Source organism: Triturus cristatus, chromosome 2_2 (assembly GCF_964204655.1).
Source record: "Triturus cristatus chromosome 2_2, aTriCri1.1, whole genome shotgun sequence".
NCBI lineage: Eukaryota > Metazoa > Chordata > Amphibia > Caudata > Salamandridae > Triturus > Triturus cristatus.
Window position 1 is genome coordinate 55,854,522 of NC_140582.1, and position 19,447 is coordinate 55,873,968.

The 19,447-nt window shown below is 42.7% G+C and overlaps 1 protein-coding gene across 1 annotated transcript in view; it reads right to left on the bottom strand.

The window, feature by feature from the left end:
- Positions 1-2,291: 2,291 nt before the first annotated feature.
- LOC146861822 (uncharacterized) overlaps positions 2,292-19,447 on the bottom strand; it is a 627,622-nt gene continuing 610,466 nt past the window's right edge. Inside the window, exon 11 of the mRNA XM_085643200.1 lies at positions 2,292-2,420. The gene's annotated coding sequence lies outside the window, so the exon portion shown is untranslated. The remainder of the gene's footprint in view (positions 2,421-19,447) is intronic.

Here is a 19,447-nt window from a genome sequence, read left to right on the forward strand (position 1 = left end):
TTGGCACAGTGTATATTGTGTGATTATGTTTCTAATGTGGTTATGTCAATACAAAGGCAATTTTTGATATAACCTTGTGTGAAGTTTCTTCTGTAGTGTGCCTAGTGTGTTGCTGCTGTGTGTGTGTCTTGCGCAAACGCTTTACACATTGCCTCTGAAATAAGCCTGACTGCTCGTGCCAAGCTACCAAGGGTGTGAGCAGGGGTTATCATCAGTGTGTAACTCCCTTGCCCTGACTAGAGAGGTGGTTTCTGCCTGGCTTAGGCACAAGCCCTAGCCAACCAGAAATCCCATTTCTAACAGTGGTAAACTGCGTACGTTTTGCGACTGCAATTGCGGTTCCAAAATAGTCCTACATAGCTTCAGGAGTCGCTATTAGGAAGGGACACCCTTGGAATTCCCCTTCCTAATAGCAAGTCGCTAATCCTATTTGCAATCGCTAATTGATTTGCCACTCACAAAATTGGATTATTACATGGGCCACAAGTTTTTGTCGTCGCACACGGGGCTAAAACCCATTTGCGCGCACAAAAAACGTTAGTACATCTGCTCCCTAATTTTCTAATGAAGACTTTCCAAATACTTCTTTTTACGTCTAAGTTTCTTATAGAAAGTCTTTTTAATCAAACCAGCGTAATTTGCCAGACTAAATGGATCCATAAGACACTCACTCAGTTGAAGAACTCTTTAGTCATTGAATGGAACTGGACATTATGTAGTACAATATCTCTGTTCGACATACACCCCTAGCCACCCACTAGACCTCATAGATCCATTGTAATTAATCGGATTTTGCAGTTCTGCTCATAGCAGTGGTAGGAAGTACCGCATGTGGATATTATGGCACTGTTTCTTGGTGTGTATATACAAACTGTTCTTCTTGTTAAACCCTTCAGCCTTAGCTTGCTTTTCCCCCAAAGATTTTGCCTTCCTTATCCATTTTTACTGATTATTTTTGTTGGCCTTAGGACTTTGCACACATTACCATTGCTAACCAGTGCTAAAGTGCATGTGCTCACTCCTTAAAACATGGGAACATTGACTTATACCCAATTGGCACATTTAATTTACTTATAAGTCTCTAGTAAAGTGGTAACACATACCCAGGCCCTGTAAATTAATTGCTACCAGTGGACCTGCAGCACTAATTGTGCCACTCACTTAGGTAACCCTTTCAAACATGTTTTAAGCCTGTCACTGCAGCCTGTGTGTGATGTTTTAAACTGCCATGTCAACCTGGCAAAATAAACATTTTTCCAGGTGTAGACATTCCTTTGAATCCATATAAGTCACTCTAGAGTGGGCCCTGGATAGCCCAGAGGGCAGGGTGCGGTGTCTTTAGAAAATGTAGGACATATCCTTTTAAGTTGTATATGTCCTGGTAGTGAAAACCTCTTACATTAGTTTTTCACTACTGCAAGCCCCACCTCTCCCATATGATAACATTGGAGTTAGCTAATTACATTTAATAAGCTGTTACTTCCAAATGGGAACAGGAAACAAGTTCATGGTTGGTGGCTTTTGAATTGTAATGAAAACCATCTCTCATGGTACAATCAGATTTTTAATTGAAAATGACACTTTTAGAAGGTTGACATTTTCCTGACTTAGCCATTTGGTGCCTGCAGAATGTCTCTGAGTCACAAGCCTGACTGTAGTTGACAGTTGGGCTTTGTGTATTCCTCTTAGATAGCCCTACACAATAGAGAGTTTAGGTGTGCCTAGATGGGCCATCACTGTCAGGATGACCAAAAACAATGATTTATGACACCCATTAAAGAGACTTATGATTTGAAGGATTAAGTTTGGCAGATTATGCGGGGTGATAGGTATTAATATGCAATAAAGATAAGATTACACAGTGGATTAGTATGAACTGTATGCATTACACATAATGCCAGGTAAACAAAGAGCTGAGCATGTTAATGACTGACGCCATTGTGATAACTTATGCACCAGTTTATGATGTCAATTCTAACACCATAAGGTCTTGGTGTCCATTACTAATTTGGAGAGGGTGAATGGTGGGAGGGTCCGTAAGATACTCGCACAGCTGGGGGGAGGGGTTATAAACTTCAATTTGTTTTCTGTTTTAAGATGCCTGCATTCGTGTTTCCACCTTTGGTGTTCTATCAGCAGTTACACTTGGCCTTTAGGTCTCCTAAAAAGATTAAAACCATTCCATAAAAGGCCCTTAGGAACATAAAACCATCTACGCTATCCAGTGAGATATAGAAATTACAGTTAAGACAACAACCACTCAATTTGTCAGCACAAAGAGGGAAGTTTAATACGACTGTACAGCAGAAGGTGTTGTATTGACAGCTTCGTCCACAAGTGCTGATGTAGTTTTGATCTTATTTGCGATTTCTACTCATGTTGCATGAGCTGCAAAACTGCACCCACTACAGGGTCCATGCCTGCAAGAAAAAAAACATAGCAGGGTTACATATCTTTTCATAACAGTTTTCTAGTACGAAAATAACATCATATACAACACATTTGAGTACACCTAAAGTAAAGTACCTTTAAAATGCTTCAGAAGAGAGGCAGAAAAGAAGTACGTTACGACCTGATTACTTACCTCTAATCTTCAACCAAAGCATTACCTTCCTTTGGCTGCATGGCCAGAGGTGAAGGAGGTGGATTTTTGTAGCTCTGTGTTGAGGAGGAATAGGACTCAGAGAAAATAATTTTACTTTCGTATTGCTTCATGATCTTTCTTCCTCGTCCCTATTCTTGGTCATAGAGGAAACACTCACCCAACCAGTATCATATGTGGCCATAGTGAAAAATGCATTCACTGTATATTCACTGGTTCCTATATTTTAACAGAAGAAAACACAAAGCCTAACAAAGTAAAAAAGTTAGAAAAGATTCTCTATCATGGGTGCTTCCGATGACTTAGAAGGAAAAGAGAAATATACCCCAAGGCACTTGCCACAGCACACCTCTATTAAAGCACCTTTGGACTGCTGCTGTTGGAGGATGCATGAGAGAACATTGAAGAGTAAAATACAATGGGGCTAAAATATTATGGCTAAAATATCGAGAAGGTAAGTGCATATAGGTAAGAATAGATTTACTATTCTTACTACCACATCTATGTACAAGGTATACAGATGTGGAGTTAAGTAAAGGCAGCCTATGCTCACCTATATAAACTTACCTTCACAATATTTTTGCCATAATTATTTTCACCCAGTGATATTATGGTGGAAAACCACTGATGGTACTCCCCTCTAGTTACATATATGCATATTTGCCAGTGGGAGAGTGTTAGACCTAACAGCCTTAGGGTGGTCTTCGCCAACATTTTGCCTGCTTGCCTCCCTCCATTTTTCTGATCTCGTTTTTGCTATTTTTAGGATTGTGTGCTCTTTACCACTGCTAAACAGTGCTAAAGTGCTTGTGCTCTCTCCCCTAAACATGGAAATATTTGTTCATCCCTACTTGGCATACTTAATTTACTTATAAGTTCCTAGTAAAGTGCCCTACACATGCCCAGGGCCTGCAACTTAAATGCTGCTAGTGAGCCTACGGCACTGTCTGTGCCACCCACATAGGTAACCCCTCAACCATGTCTCAGACCTGCCACTGGAGAGCCTGTGTGTGCTTTTTATACTGCCACATTGACCTGGCAAGTAAACCCTCTTGTCAGGCCCAAATCTTCCTTTTTTAATAAATATGTCATCCCTAAGGCAGGCCCTGTATAACCTAGAGGGCAGGGTGCAATGTATTTAAAAGGCCATGTACTTTTCAGTTTGATATGTCTTGATATTGAAAAACTCCCAGTTTCGTTTTTCACTACTGCAAGGTCTATCTCTCCCATAGAATAACATTTGGATTACCTTATTACATATTTTAAGTGTAATTCTCAATCGTGGAGAGATAAGACTTTTCAAGTTTGGTGCCACTGGACTCACTATTTAAATTCACAACTTATGGTGAAGTTTGATTTTAAATTATAGTTTAGCAAAAGCCACTTTTAGTAAGTTGCCATTTACTTTTATAACCATTTGATGCTAGCTGCCTGTCTCTGTTCAGTCTGTGTTGACAGCTGGGCTTTGTGTTTTCCCTCTAGACAGCCACTTACAAAGGGCTCTTAGGTGTGACTGCTGGATCTTCCTGGGAGAATGAAAGGGAGGGGCTGGACACAGCCACACCCTTACACCTGAACAAACTGTGTCCTGCCCACAAACAAAGGGCTGCATACCCTCCTTTAGTGAGTCTGGAGCAGGGGCACGAAAGGTGTACCTCTGTGGACTTCAACACTTTCTTTGAAGCCTCCCACACTTCAAAGGCACAAATGGGTATAAGTACTGGACCTATAATATATTACATATTGCCTCTTAAGTTAAGTCTGATTGCTCTGTGCTAAGCTACCAGATGGTGAGCAAAGGATAATATGGGTTGTGTAGTGACTAACCCTTACTAGGACCGAGGTTCCTGCTTGGACAGGGTGCATACCTCTGCCAACCAGAAACCCAATTTCTAACGGAGAGTCATCCACTGGTAAAATGCAAACAGATTAGATGTATGTCTGTGACAGGCCGTACCAAAAAAGACAAATAATGAATGTGCGCATACTTCTCATGAACTCCTTTCTTGATACCCTCCGGAGTCTACTATTGTGACTTATATAGGTAGATGAACAATCCCAAATTTGTTTGGATGTCTTGATACTCCTGTTCGAACTTGATGGATTCAGTGCCCCACATTTCTGTTTGTATTATCTCTCTGCACAGTGTCAGTTTGTCTGTCACTGGTATCACTCTGACACACACATTTCTATGCCATTCCTGAAAAGAAATCTTGTGGCCCCAGCACCCCTGCAGGCGCTTCTCCTACCAGGCTAACCATTAGACCCTAAAAATATATTAACTCTCTGCTCCACAAGCTGGCTGTGGCACACGCTTGCTCCACTCCTCAACAGAGACATACTCTATTCTCCCGCAATACAGCTGCCCAATAACCCGTGGCTTTCATTTTCCTAAGAACAACTGGTCCAATGCACAATGGCTGATCTTGCCCTTCACAAGTCCGGAGATCTGTTTCCAGACAGCCATGCATTTTCCCAACGCTTTTTGTCTTGAGTGGAGCTCCGGCCTCCTTTATGTCTTTCTCCCATACCACTCCTTTGAGCTCAGGATACCAAACTCTCTGTTTCCAGTCCGGAGCCACAAGAATGACTTGTGCCCGGTCGCTCCTAATCTTCTTGAGCACTCTAGGCAGGAGTGGTATGAGCGGAGAGGCAGAAAAGAGGCCGCAGTTTCACTCGAGACAAAAAGAGTAGCCGAGCAAGAGCTGCAGTGGAAACTCCAATGTGCAAATCTGCTGACTTTGAGCGTTCTTGATGAAGGCAAACAGATTTAGCCAAGGCTCTCCCCACTGCTGAAACAGTCCTTGTGCCACCTCCAGATGGAGACCCCACACGTGAATTGCTAGAGACCGACAGCTGAGTTAATTCACCCCTGCATGCAGGGAAATGGCCAGGTGTGAACCACCAGGGATATGCCCTGTTTTTCCAGCCAAGTCCAGAGTCGTGGGGCCTCCTGACAGAGGGACCATGACCCCACCCACCTTGTTTGTTGCAGTACAACATGGTGGTGGTGTTGCCCATGAACAGCTGAACCAGCTTACCCTTGAGCAATGGTAAGAAGGTTTTTCACGCTAATCGGATCAACTGAAACTCCAACAAGTTGATTTGGAGCCCAGCTTCCGCCGGAGACAAGAGTTCTCTGTTCTCCCCCTCTTCCAAATGGCTGCCCTATCCCAGAAGTGACACAGAGCCAATGAGGCCATGTGTAAAATATTTGTGAAACACTTCACACAGTAACAAAAAGAAAACACACTACAAAAAGTATACCAGATTAGAAAAACAGAATACATTTTTATAAATAAAAAAAGAAAAAAAATCCTAAAATTCAATCAATAGATCCAGAGACATGCAACTTTAAATATGTAAGTGAAAATAGCATAAATAAGCACAAAGTACCCACACTCCGGATATCTGGTTGCACCAGACTGGGACAAAGTCACAAGTTAGGGGCAACCAAAATGGAGCACGTGCTGGCTACAGGGACCCCGTTAGACCAGATGAACAAGAGTACCCTAAATCTCGGTTGAGGAGCGATGTAAGGTCCTGCATCAAGGATGCGGCTCACAGGTGAGGCAATGCGTAGGCCCTGGGGAACTAGAGGCTGCAATGTGAGGCCCTGCTACATTGTCAAGGAGGTCGTCTACAAGGGAAGCTTGCAATGTGAAGTCCTGTGTCAAAGATGCGCCTCTCACTGATAGTTCAAAAGAGACTGCGGGGCTTGCGATGCAAAGTCATGTGTTGTCATCAAGGCTGCCGTCGATGGGAGTTTTGCGATGCAGGGGCCTGCTTCGGTTCCAATGAGGCTACAGGCTGCAAGGTCGATGGGGAGTCCTTTCGCTGGAAGAATCCTCTCAACAGAGACAATGTGTTAGATTTGCTGGATCTACAGATTTGTTGGAGTGTAGAGCTCACAGTTGCAGTATCCAGGTGCTGGTTACAAGAGGCTAGCCCTTGGAGTCACTCTGAGAGCCCTGGATTCAGGTTACAGGTACAGTCCTGTTTACCCAGGCAAGAGGGAGAGAGGTCAGTACAGTAGGCAGCAGTCCTTTAAGGCAACCATCCAGCTTAATGGCAGTCCTTTCAGCAGCACAGCAGTTCTTCTTCCTGACCAATCCAGAAGTGTACTAAGGAATTGGTGTCTCGGGTCCAGTATTTATACCTGTTGCATCCAAGTGGGAGAAGTTTCTTGAGGTTTCCCTTTGAAGGGCCCAGGTTTTCTGCCTTTCGTGCCCTGAAAGTGGGTATGCAATCCTTTGTGTGAAGGCAGGGCACAACCTAATCAGGTGTAAGTGGGGCTCTGCCTAACTTTTCCCTCCCATTCTGCCAGTGATGGCCCATCCAGGCACCCCTAAGCTCTCTATTATGCATAGCTGTCCAGGAGTAATACAAAACGACTAACTAGCAAATACACCCAGTCATGTCGCCCAGAAAAATGCAGCACCACTATATGATAAAGGCAGAAAATGCCAACTTTCTAAAAGTGGCTTTCTCAAATTGTAACCAAAAAACTGACTTCACCATAAAAGAGGATTTTTCATGAGCTATTCACCTGTTCCCATTTGGAATTTACTGCTTATTAAATGTAATAATGTAACTCCAATATTATCCAATGGGAGAGGTAATCCCATTAAAACAAATGTAAGAGTTTTTCACTATCCAGACATGTAAAACTTAAAAGTACTTATCATACTTTTTAAATACATTGTGTCGTGAGGATTGAAAGGGCCCAAACACAAATCGTCCTATTTTACATTTTCACTTTTAAAGTTGACATCTTTTTAGGTGATTACCTTTAGCACAGTTTGCCTGCATGCTCCAATGTGCTCAGATAGGGTTTTGCTTACATATCCATTTCTTTGTAGGCATATTATCACAACACTGTACATCTTGTCCAAGTTCTGGGTACACTGAGCATACCGCCCTTTCATTTGTTCTCCATTAGGAGACACCTCTGAATCTGTAGAATAAGCAATGACTAACAGCCGGACCGGAACTCAGGCAAAGTGTAAATGAGTCCAGTTTTATTATATAAAGTGCCCCCTAGCTGGCAGAGGAGCATTTCTATAGATTGTCATGGTCGTCCGTGTCTGAATTCCAACCCAGCTAACTCTCATCACTATTGTGCGAGGGACGATGGCCTGCTCTACACCATACGGGCTTCTGGATGAAAAACACACACAGATGCATGGGGAGTTAGACCACTTCAAGGCATCTGGCAGAACCGCATTCCCACTATGCTCTCTAGGATAGGTAGTGCTAAACAGGAGTACAATCATATCTATTCATCTAAACACTGCAATAATTATAATGGTTAAACTATTAATCTTTTCACCATTCTTGTAATGCTGGTTACAATGTTTCGTCTCCTTCTAAAATCATTGCACTGCATGCATTTTACGCAAGAATATAATTGTTTCAATAACTGTTTCACATGCCAATTTGTGAATTTCTTGTGTCTAACTTTGGGCATGCCTGAGATAACAACAAAGGGGTAAATCTGCTTCAACGATTTCCTTTGGGGGAATCAGTGTTGTCATGTTCTGAGGTTGCAGATACCATCAGGTACCCTATTAGTTTTATGTGGCTCACTGGGGGATAGCCAGGTATTAGGTCAACATATTCTGATGGCATGAATGGACTTAGTCCCCATAGTTTTGATGCATATGTTGCCCTAACGTACAATCTTGCTAAATTAGTAGGAAACGTACGACATGGCACCACCAAAATTATAGGTCAGGTACTTAGTTAATGGGTCAACTGAGTAGTTTTCTTACATGTGCCCAAAGTCCCCAGTCACCTTTAACAGAGACGTTATGTAGAAAGGGTGTCAGTGGTTTTGAACAGCGCAGCCAGAACCTCTGTTAAGTTTGCAAATGTAAACACTCAATATGTTATGCGGCGTGCTCGATGCAATATTGCGCCACCCACAATATTACTTAGTACAAGGTGAAAGATCCTCCAAGCACATAAAATGTAGAAGTTCAAACACACCGAGGTTTTGGGGCTTACTCGCCTGCACTAGTGACTATCTGGGCACTTTCTACTCCTATGACCTTAGTTGGAATGGAGTAGTATTTTGAATTCATTGCAAAGATTATGATGACGATGGTCTTGCTAATTTCACATATTGCTGAATTTTGCGCTTGAGGCTTGAAAAAGTCGTATAATGACGAAACATGTGTCGGCTGTCATTTTGCTTCACCTATGTGTCAACAATTTGTTTAATGATCCACCTATGATCAAGATTGTGCCATACCTACTTCTCTTCGTTTGAAAATAAACTGTTTAATGACTGCTTGTCAGTCAGTTTGAACTTTTAATGTGCTGTGCTCTGCTGTTTGAACTTCTACCTTTAACAGAGACGTCTGTGGTGTCAGGGAAAAAATCCTCAGATAGATAGGGAAGCCCTACTTGTGTCTATAGGCTGATAATGTAGTTTCCTTTTACACAAGGTTAGGGATCCCAAGTGGGAACCTTAGAGGGTAAATAGGTCCTAAATGAAGAGGATTGAAGGCATACGTCCTCCCTAACATATACTCAAAAACACAAAAGTATTCACTCTGGAACCAGGATGGTTCCTTTGGAAACAATGAATAAATGGGAGTGAGTCATGATGTCGGGTGGCAACACACCCACTATTGTGGGGGGGAAGGGAAAGTGACCCTTTTCTTTATACAACACTCACTCACCCTACTAGTGACATGCTTCATCATCGGGTTCACCCCAACTCCTAAAGGTCAGGGTGGGCTTGACCATATTCCAGGGAGCACTAATGAAGAATGGGTGTATGGGGGCGTAACTTTAAAGATAAAATTCCTCACCCACTCCAAAGGTATCCTTTATTCCTGGGGTGGGAGGGAAGGTTAAACAATTTTATATAGGGCTAAAGGATGTAATGGTCTTATGACCCTAGAACACCAACATGTTTCAGCCCTTTCCTATCGGCCTATGTGTGGTCCCTTCGTCAGGGTGGGTGGTGATGAAGTCACTCCCTCGAAGACGTGAATGACGTGTGCATGCAATTTGCATGTGAGAAAATTACAAAAAGACATATGCTTGCTGCAAAATCATGAGGGAATTACCTGGAGGAAAAACCTAGTACACAAGTACAAGCTGTAATTTCTACTGTAAAGCAGGAGATTGGCATACCATTGCAGTGATATTTCACAGTGCAGTCCCCAAGCAACAAAGTACCTATTGTGAAAATCAAGGTTATTACACTTAGGATTATGCTTCCTTCTCTGATCCCAGTGATTTCGAACCAGACGAACTCACTCATAAATCCTTTGCGTTCAATTATATACAGTGGCAAGTAAAGGTGAGTGAACTGAACGTGGAGTCACACATGTGGTCTCAGCCGCACATTTAAACCCTCATTGCACGGCTTCTCACACTCACACCAACATCTAAACCTTCTTGTGTAAACAGTATGTATATTTGTAAAATATTATGTACAATTTCGTTTTTTAGGTCTCGCGCCTAGCGATGCAGTGTATAGCACAGCTCGTGCAGCGAGAGACCTCGTGTACGGGGTTTCGAAAACAGGGCCAGGAATCGCACACGCTTGTGCATGTGCTTTTCCTTTTGGCCCACGCCATTTGCCTTTGCGTGTGTCTTTATGTAAAAGACAGCACGCAATTGACCAAAGGCAGGTGCATTGCTCCTCCCATGGCCTATTGGTGTCTGTTACCCGCACAGGGTAACATGTGTTTTGCATTATCGTGCACAGAAGCGTGCACAATAATGCAAAACACAGGGCTCACTGTGGTGCGCACACACCACTCTTGTGCTTGCCGCTGTAGAGCTCACAGTGAATGGGTAAAATAAACCCCAAAACATGAATGGGTTCCATTCCGATGATAGACAGAGAGGAGAGACACTCACAGCTGCAGCGTCAGCAAGTACAAGCCTGTCAAAGTGAAAGTGCTGCTCAGGGCGGCGGTGGGCTGCGTTGAGATTTATCTCCTTCCGCTACCCTGACTGTGTCCGGGCGTCTCTCCGTCCTCTCGTTGCCCAGGGGCTCAGTGTAAGCGGCTGCGGATGTGGCGTGTGGTGCCACTCTGGAGCGGCCCATGGATTTTGAGGCCCTGCTTAGCCCGCCGTCCCAGTCCCCTAAGCGCAGGAGGTGCACCCCGCTGCCTGGGCCGCCTGGGGGACATTCCCCACAGTGGTGCGGTCTGATGCCCCATGGCGAGGAACAGCCTCAGATAACGCCACCGCCTCTGCCTTTCGTTGGGGAGTGATGCCTCACACCAGGTAACTTCAGTGGAGGCTCAGGCCAGGCGGTACAGGGAAAGCGACAACATGGGGGTTATCCGGGGACAGCGATCTGGGTCAACGTGATTGATGGTGGTCTAACAAAGTGGGAGTAGAAAACCAGAATTCAATAGTAATTTGTAGAAATGACCATCACCGCAGAAGAAGATTGAAATTCAATGATTGTCTGTTTTCTAAATGAAGAATGCTGTTTTGTGGGGTGTGGGCACATGGCTTCACAGTTGGTCAATGTTTTGGAGTGGGTAGGATGCACAGAGAGTTACGTTTCTGGATGTAAGTATCGGCAGCAGTCGTGCTCTACCATCCCACCACTTCTTACTCCCAGGCGTTGAATACACTTTTTTGGGGGCGCAACATAGGCGATTTATAAGACACAGAAAACAAAGCATCTGTTAAAAATCTCAGTTGATCATAGCTATTTATACCTTGCCAAACCTTCTGTCTTGTTTTAACTCGTTTTGCATTGATGAAAGAACGATATTTGTGTGACAGATAGATACGCGTTGTTAGGATCTTTTATGTGATTGAGGACGCAGATATGTTTTAAACCTGCATCAGAATATTCTGAGATTAGGATTGAGGCTGTATCATATCTGTCCAGCACTTTTATGTTATGGCAAGCACGTTGTGCTGTCAAAATGTGGATGACTCTTTGTAATGGTTTCAGTCTATCACTGGCTAGGGAACTGATTTATTGTGCTAAGTTAAGTGAAGCACTATCTGTTCTGGACCAGTGAATCCTTCCAGATATTCCACAGGTGACTGGACAAAGAGATCATTGGTTGGCCGTAAATGTAGTGATGGCCATTCAAATGTGAAGTCACGTGTTTCCTGCAACAAATACATGTTCGAGATTTTTCCTCCATTTTTATCGACACTGTTTGTTTTAAGCCAGCATATTCAGTCAGCTCTCTTTTGTAGGTAAATAAATCCCCTTGGTATCCTTATTGTTCTACGACATAACAATACATCATTTTCTTTACTTACCCTTTTCCTCAACAAATTGGTTGCTGCGTGTAATGCAACACCATTCAAATTTCTGTATAGTTTTAAGGCAATCCATATTAGCCAGGCGAAAGCAAGGCAAGTCGTTTTTTTTTTTTTTTTTAAATTAAAATGTCGTTAATTCTTTGAAGACATCTACAGTTATTTTCTCTGCTGTGACAGTGTGTCCTAAAACTGGTGTCATAAATAACTGATTTCACAGGGAATTTATATATTGAGGCATGATTATGTAACGCGCCTCTTTTCTTTGCGCATGGAAGTTTGTACAAAGCAGGCTATTTAAACAAGTATTTGCATGCAATAGGTCTCACATTTGTTAAAAGTTACAGCTGTTGACGTTGAAAATGAATTTTTTTTTTACTTTTGCTTTTTTACACCAATAGCGCTTTGCAAATATAATTACTCCACTGCAAATAAAAAAACAAAAGTAAAAAACATTGTCATTTTCAACGCCAACAGTTCTAACTTTAATAAATGCGAGACCTATTGCATTGCAAATGCTTGTTTTGGGGTGATAGAGTCACTCACCCAATTTTAAGTGGGGCACCTGTTCCCACGGGGATATGAGAAGGAGGCCTTGTAGTCACACACTATATACAGAAAAGAAGAAATACCAGAATATTGTTAAGTTAGATAAGACTAAGTAGGGCTAATGAGCATGCCGTCAAAGTAAGCATCCGGCTATTTCCTCGGACACGGAGCACAAGAAAACATTGTAAACTTACTGCGATAAAGGTCCCGTCCCTACAAAGAACCTACAGTCGAACTCAGCTCCTTTGCTTGTGGTAGCCGAGAAAGATTTGGTGCTCTGCTTAAGTTTTGTGCAACTTCCAAGACATGGAATGGAGTTTCCATGTGTAGCCCGCCCGCCCTAACGTGGAAGAAAGTGATTTGGTACAGCGTGGGGTCTCGTCCAGGATCGAGATCTGGACGTGCCTCTTTCCTTATTGTTAATGGTGACATGGAACTTCTATGTGAGCCCTCTCACGTTGGGGCATGGAATGAGCTCATACATTGTGTATGGGAGGCTCGTTCACTGCATCACATGTTGTCAAGGGCGGTGGCCAAGCTACGTTTAGGTGATGCAGCAGCGTGGCCTCTCCCTCGGGAGAGAGGAGCTTCAATGTTAGGATGCACGTGTGGGATTGTTACACGTACAACATGAAATCATAATAGTTGATGCACAGAAGTAGATCCTCATATGTGGTGCATTATGGCTATTGTAGTTTAATGTAACATGTCATTACTCTAGGGGTTGCCTCGATAAGCATGTATGGTATTAAATAAATACTGTGCTAGAAAGTTACATCATATTTGCACTGTATGGGAAAACATGACCAAAAAAACGGTTCACAGATTCAAACAGGGTAATTTTGTCCATTTTTAACAGTGAAGTGTACATATCAAAAAATATGGCGTGTGCATTTTAGCAGCTTGTACTGGTGGCATGCCAAATAATTAGAAATATGGCGGGTACATATAGGGCACTGAGAGTGCTATGAAAGGTATTGCCTGAATAGGCAAAAAATGCAAAAACACTTAAAGTTTCAATCTGCCAATAGTCGTGTTTGCCAAGTCTCAAGTAGATATTTCTACGCATCCATAGTTTGGATTTCAGCCAGTCAGAGAGAGTGCCATGATGTGTTAATTGTCTAAGACAGTTGTGGTCAGTAAAACCTCAATAAGATAAATTGTTTAGCTGGTCCCAGGGTATATCGTCGTTGAGCCCTTTGATATGTGCCTTCAGACGGTACACCCAGCGTTGTTCCCTGATGAGGAGTCTCTTATGTATTCCGATTTGTTGTGATCAATTTTCAATGATTGTCCATCTGAGGTCAGTGTCCATGTGTTGCATCTCCAGGAAGTGGGCAGTGAGTGACTATTTTGCATATGATGGTACTTCTATTCTCACTGATGCATAGTTTTATCTTCCTGGTGGTCATTCCAATATACTTCAGGTCGCATTGGCAGGTGATCACATAGATGGCGTTGTTGCTGTTGCAATTGGTGTGTACTCTGTGCTCCCATGGTGTATGCAGTCTCAGGTCAATGGATTTAGTGTGAGCTGTGAGAGGGCAGACAGAACAATTCCCACATGGGAAATGCCCTTTTACAGGGGGTAGTTCCCATAGCATACTCTGTCGGTTTGTGACGTTTATCGCGCTGTTATTGAGCTTGTCTCTGATGTTGCCGTTCCTCTTGAACGAAAATAACGGTTTTTCAAAAGTGAGCTGGTTTGATGTTAAGATGTGCCAGTGTATGTTCATGGTGCGTTTTATCATGTTAGATGCCGAGTTATAGGTTGTCATGCATATCACAGCTTTTGGTTCAGGTTCTTTTGTTTTTTTCAGGTCTCAGAAATTGCACAATACTTAAACCGAGCACCAAATCTTTCTCGGCTACCACAAGCAGGGGATCTGAGCTTGAAAGTAGGTTCTATGCAGGGACGGGACGTTTAACGAAGTAAGTTTACAATGTTCTCTTGATCTCCATGTCTGAGAAAATAGCTGGATGCTTACTTTGACGGAGCTTTGCCTCCATGCTCACTAGCCCTCCTTAGTCTTATCTTACTTAACAATATTCTGGCATTTCTTCTTTTCTGTATAGTGTGTGTGACTACAAGCCACCCTCTCATGCCCCCGTGGGAGAAGGTGACCCACTTAAAATTGAATGAGTGACTCTATCACCCCCCAAAAAACGAAATTGTACATATTATTTTTTCAAAATACAAACTGTTCTCATGAAAAGGTTTGGATGTTGTTATGAGTGTGAGCAGCCCTACATTGAGGGTTTATATATGTGCGGATGAGACCACATGTGTGAATCCAAGTTCAATTCACTCACCTTTACTTGGTGCTGTATCTAATTGAACGCAAAGGATTTATGAGTGAGTACGTCTGGTTTGAAATCACTGGGATCACTGAATGAAGCATTATCCTAAGAGTAACCTAACCACCTTTATTTTCACAATAGGCACTTTTGTTGCTTGGGGACCGCACTGTGAAGTATCACTGCAACGGTACGCAAATCTCTGGCTTTACAGCACAAATTACAGCTTGTACTCTTGTACCATATTTTTTCTAGCAGGTAATTCCCTAATGATATTGCAGCAAGTATATGCCTTTTTGTATTTTTCTCATATGCAAATTGCATGCACACATCATTCACGTCTTCGGAGGAGTGACTTCATCACTACCCACCCTGACGAAAGCCCAGGACCTTACATTGGCCGATAGGAAAGTACTGAAATATGTTGGTGTTCTACGATCAAAGTACCATTACATCCATTAACCCTTTCTATGGTCATGATGGAGCAGTTCCGCCATGAGCCACGGTGGCCATGTGCTCATGACAGAACAGCTCCGTAATGGCACCCACCCATGGGGAAGTGCTGGTGCTCCCCGCATGGGCAGTCCATCTAGCACACGATGTCATCAGGAAGCCCTGGACCAGCTGGAAGCCATTTGCTTCCAGGCGTCCACGGAACAAGGTAGGTGTTCCTGCTCTGGGGGGGGGGGGGGGGGGAGTTCTTTAGACATCGAGGCATCAGGGGAGAGGAAAGAGTTTTTCCTCTCCCCTGATGTCTCTTTAAAGGGTGTTTGTGCTGCATGATCGGGCAATGCCCCCACTAGGCACCAGGGATATCTTTTTTACTGCATGGAAGCTAACCCTTGGGTAAGCGTCGCTTCCAAGGGGGAATCTAATTTTGGATGTTTTTCTGCAGATCGGCCCGTTTATTTGGCCTTTCTACCCCCATTGGGGGCAGTAATCCCCACTAGGCACCAGGGATTATGTATTTAATGCATGGATGCGACCCACGGGCAAGGGTCACTTCAAAGAGGGCATTTTCATTTTGGATGTTTTCTGTTGTTTGCCCTTTCATAAAACCCTACATGTTAGTAGTTGCATGGAAGCGACCCCTTGGGCAAGGGTCGCTTCCAAGGGGCATTTTCATTTTGGATGTTTTTCTGCCCCCCCCCCCCCCCCCGGGCAGATTGGCCCATTTTATTTTACCTTTCTGCCCCTGGGGGAGGGGGGGGGCTACAGAAAACCCCACTAGGCACCAGGGATTTTGTCTTATGTTGTATGTAGGTGACCCAAGGCTTTCATACAGCAAAAAAAAAATACCTGGTCACTTCCAAGTGCATCAAATTAACTAGAGGATTTTTCGCCCCTCATTGGGGACAGATCCACCCATTTTTTGGGCCTTTCTGCCCCCAGGAGAGGCATAAAACCCCATTAGGTACCAGGGATTTTCTTTATTGCAGATGGAAGCGACCTCTGGCCCAAGGGTTGCTTCCAAGTGGCTTAAGTTATGTTTATGTATTTTCTGCCCCACCAGTTGAAATGGGTGGTAAATTGCGAGTGTTTTGCCACAAAACAATCTTACATTGAAGTGAAAGTCGCTATTAAGAATGGACGACCTTGGCACACCCCTTCCTAATAGCGAGTTGCAAACCCTATTTTGAGAGTCGGTAATAGATTACCAACTCCCAAAATGGGGTTTTTAAATAGGGCAGACCTATTTTGCCGTCGCAAACGGACTGATTTCCCGTTTGCGACTGCAATAACAGTCGTACATCTGGCCCATTATGTGTTACAATATTGGCAAGTTTAGGGGAAAACAAAACTGCAAAAATATATTAAATGTCGCCTTTAATTAGAACATGTATATGTGCTTTATCCAAGCAATCAAACGATTCATTAATTTTCATAAACCTTTCATCGAGAAATATTTATTTAGCACCCTGCATGAGGCCTATCAAGGGGTATAAAACGCTAAATATATACCATGAGAAAGAACGTGATATTATACACATTGATCCCAGGCATCACTATTTTTTCCAAAAAACAATTTAAGACAAAAGAGCACTTTCTAATACTGAAATTTGTTCACTCCGAGGACAGGAAACATCTTCCAATCCTTATCAATATAACGGAAAAAAATGCTAGCCGCTTCCATCCTCGTGCCTTTTCGTGGGAGCATGGGGTGTCAGATATGCATCACATAAAGGCCCAAGTGAACTTGCGTTGTGTGTTTGAAACCTTTGACCAACCCTCTGCTTTTAGCCGAATGGCACTTTACATTTTTGGGACGTGTGGCTGCACTTTCACATAGGTGGATTGTCCATTAATGTTACAAGGCTAAAGCTCTCTGAAACACTACAATACCCAGTTACCTGCACTATTTCACAGCACATGATCACATTCCTTCTCATTGGCTTCACTAAAAAGTAATCTGGTTCTAATGCTCTGTTCTGCTGTACTTCTTCCAACGTGTACTCCATATTCATGGTGTGCAGAGCCACTCACACATAACACTAATTGAAGTACCTTACTCAACCCCAGACAATTCCCACTATAGAAATACATGCGCATAAATGACGTGTTTCTACATTAATTCAGAGCCTGCTTTCAAGATGATCCTTTTAGCAAATGGAAGTGGGTTACAGAACTTTCACAGCACTTGAGGGAACTTCCATATGTTTAAAGGCTCTCTCATGCCTATTATATTGCATAATGGAGGGTTATTCATGATATGGACAGAATGGGCGTAGACCTATTTGCACGAAGGAATCACACAGAAATGTCACTGAAAACATGAAAGTGCCACTCATAGGGGAAATGAAAACGTGGCAGCTTTATTAGCGTAGTAATGGGGAAACAGGAACACACCATACAGCACAGGCTTAAGTTTTGAACAAACACTCTCAAAATATGCCCGCCTTAAGTTTGGATTTAGGTACATGTTGGCCAGGATTGCACTGAGATAACATTAACCCTGAACTGTCAAAAGGAAAATATTACCATGCATGTCTCCAGAAAGCAACTAGGGATTACCATAAACAATGACAATTTGTAAAATAATGTATAATAAAAACTGATTGTCGATATGACCTGACCATCAGATGCAGTGCAAAACAAGTCTGCATGTCATATATTTATCTATTTTTGATTCTCGTTCTTATGTCTAAAAGTATTGCATTTTATATAACAATGACACGTTGTCTGCGGATCACTGACGAAATATCGAGAAGAAGAATATCGAATTGCAAAAATATAGAAGGAAAAATATAGAATGCCAAAATATCGAAGCCCTATCTCCAAACAGGTAAAGTACAAAAATATAGAATCCTAAATATCGTTGTAAAAAATATGGTTAGTCACAATATCAATTTTTTTTAAATGTCTTAAAATTAATGTAAAATTAATGAAATAAAACATATAATTAACTGAAACATACTTAAAAATACTTAAATTACTTTAAAATTAATAAATAATTAATGTAAGTAAAAAAAAAAATAATAATACATATATATTAACGTAATATTTATTTAAAAAATGCAATATTTTTTGCGTAGGATAGCGGGCGGGTAAAATTTACTATTACCACTCCAGTAAGTGCAATAGTAGGGAAAACGTTGGATAGCGGGAGGGTAAAAATTACTATTCCCACTCCAGAGAGTGCAACAGTAGGGAAAGCGTTGGATAGCGGGAGGGTAAAAATTAGTATTCCCACTCCAGACAGTGTAATAATAGGGAAAGCATTGGATAGCGTAGGGGTAAAAATTTATATTCACACTCCAGAGAGTGCAACAGTAGGGACAGCGTTGGATAGCGGGAGGGTAAAATTTACTATTCCCACTCCAGTGAGTTCAACAGTAGGGAAAGCATTGGATAGCGTAGGGGTAAAAATTACTATTCCCACTCCAAAGAGTGCAACAGTAGGGAAAGCGTTGGATAGAGTAGGGCTAAAAATTACTATTCCCACTCCAGAGAGTGCAACAGTAGGGAAAGCGTTGGATAGCGTAGGGGTAAAAATTATTATTCCCACTTCAGAGAGTGCAACAGTAGGGAAAGCGTTGGATGGCGGGAGGGCAACATTTACTATTCCCACTCCAGTGAGTGCAACAGTAGGGAAAACGTCAGATGGCGTAGGGGTAAAAATTACTATTCCCACTCCAAAGAGTGCAACAGTAGGGAAAGCGTTGGATAGCGTAGGGGTACAAATTACTATTCCCACTCCAGAGAGTGCAACAGTAGGGAAAGCGTTGGATAGCGTAGGGGTAAAAATTACTATTCCCACTCCAAAGAGTGCAACAGTAGGGAAAGCGTTGGATAGCGTAGGGGTAAAAATTACAATTCCCAGTCCAGTGAGTGCAACAGTAGGGTAGGCATTGGATAGCGTAGGGGTAAAAATTACTATTCCCACTCCAAAGAGTGCAACAGTAGGGAAAGCGTTGGATAGAATAGGGCTAAAAATTACTATTCCCACTCCAGAGAGTGCAACAGTAGGGAAAGCGTTGGACAGCGTAGGGGTAAAAATTACTATTCCCACTTCAGAGAGTGCAACAGTAGGGAAAGCGTTGGATAGCGGGAGGGCAAAATTTACTATTCCCACTCCAGTGAGTGCAACAGTAGGGAAAACGTCAGATGGCGTAGGGGTAAAAATTACTATTCCCACTCCAACGAGTGCAACAGTAGGGAAAGCGTTGGATAGCGTAGGGGTAAAAATTACTATTCCCACTCCAGAGAGTGCAACAGTAGGGAAAGCGTTGGATA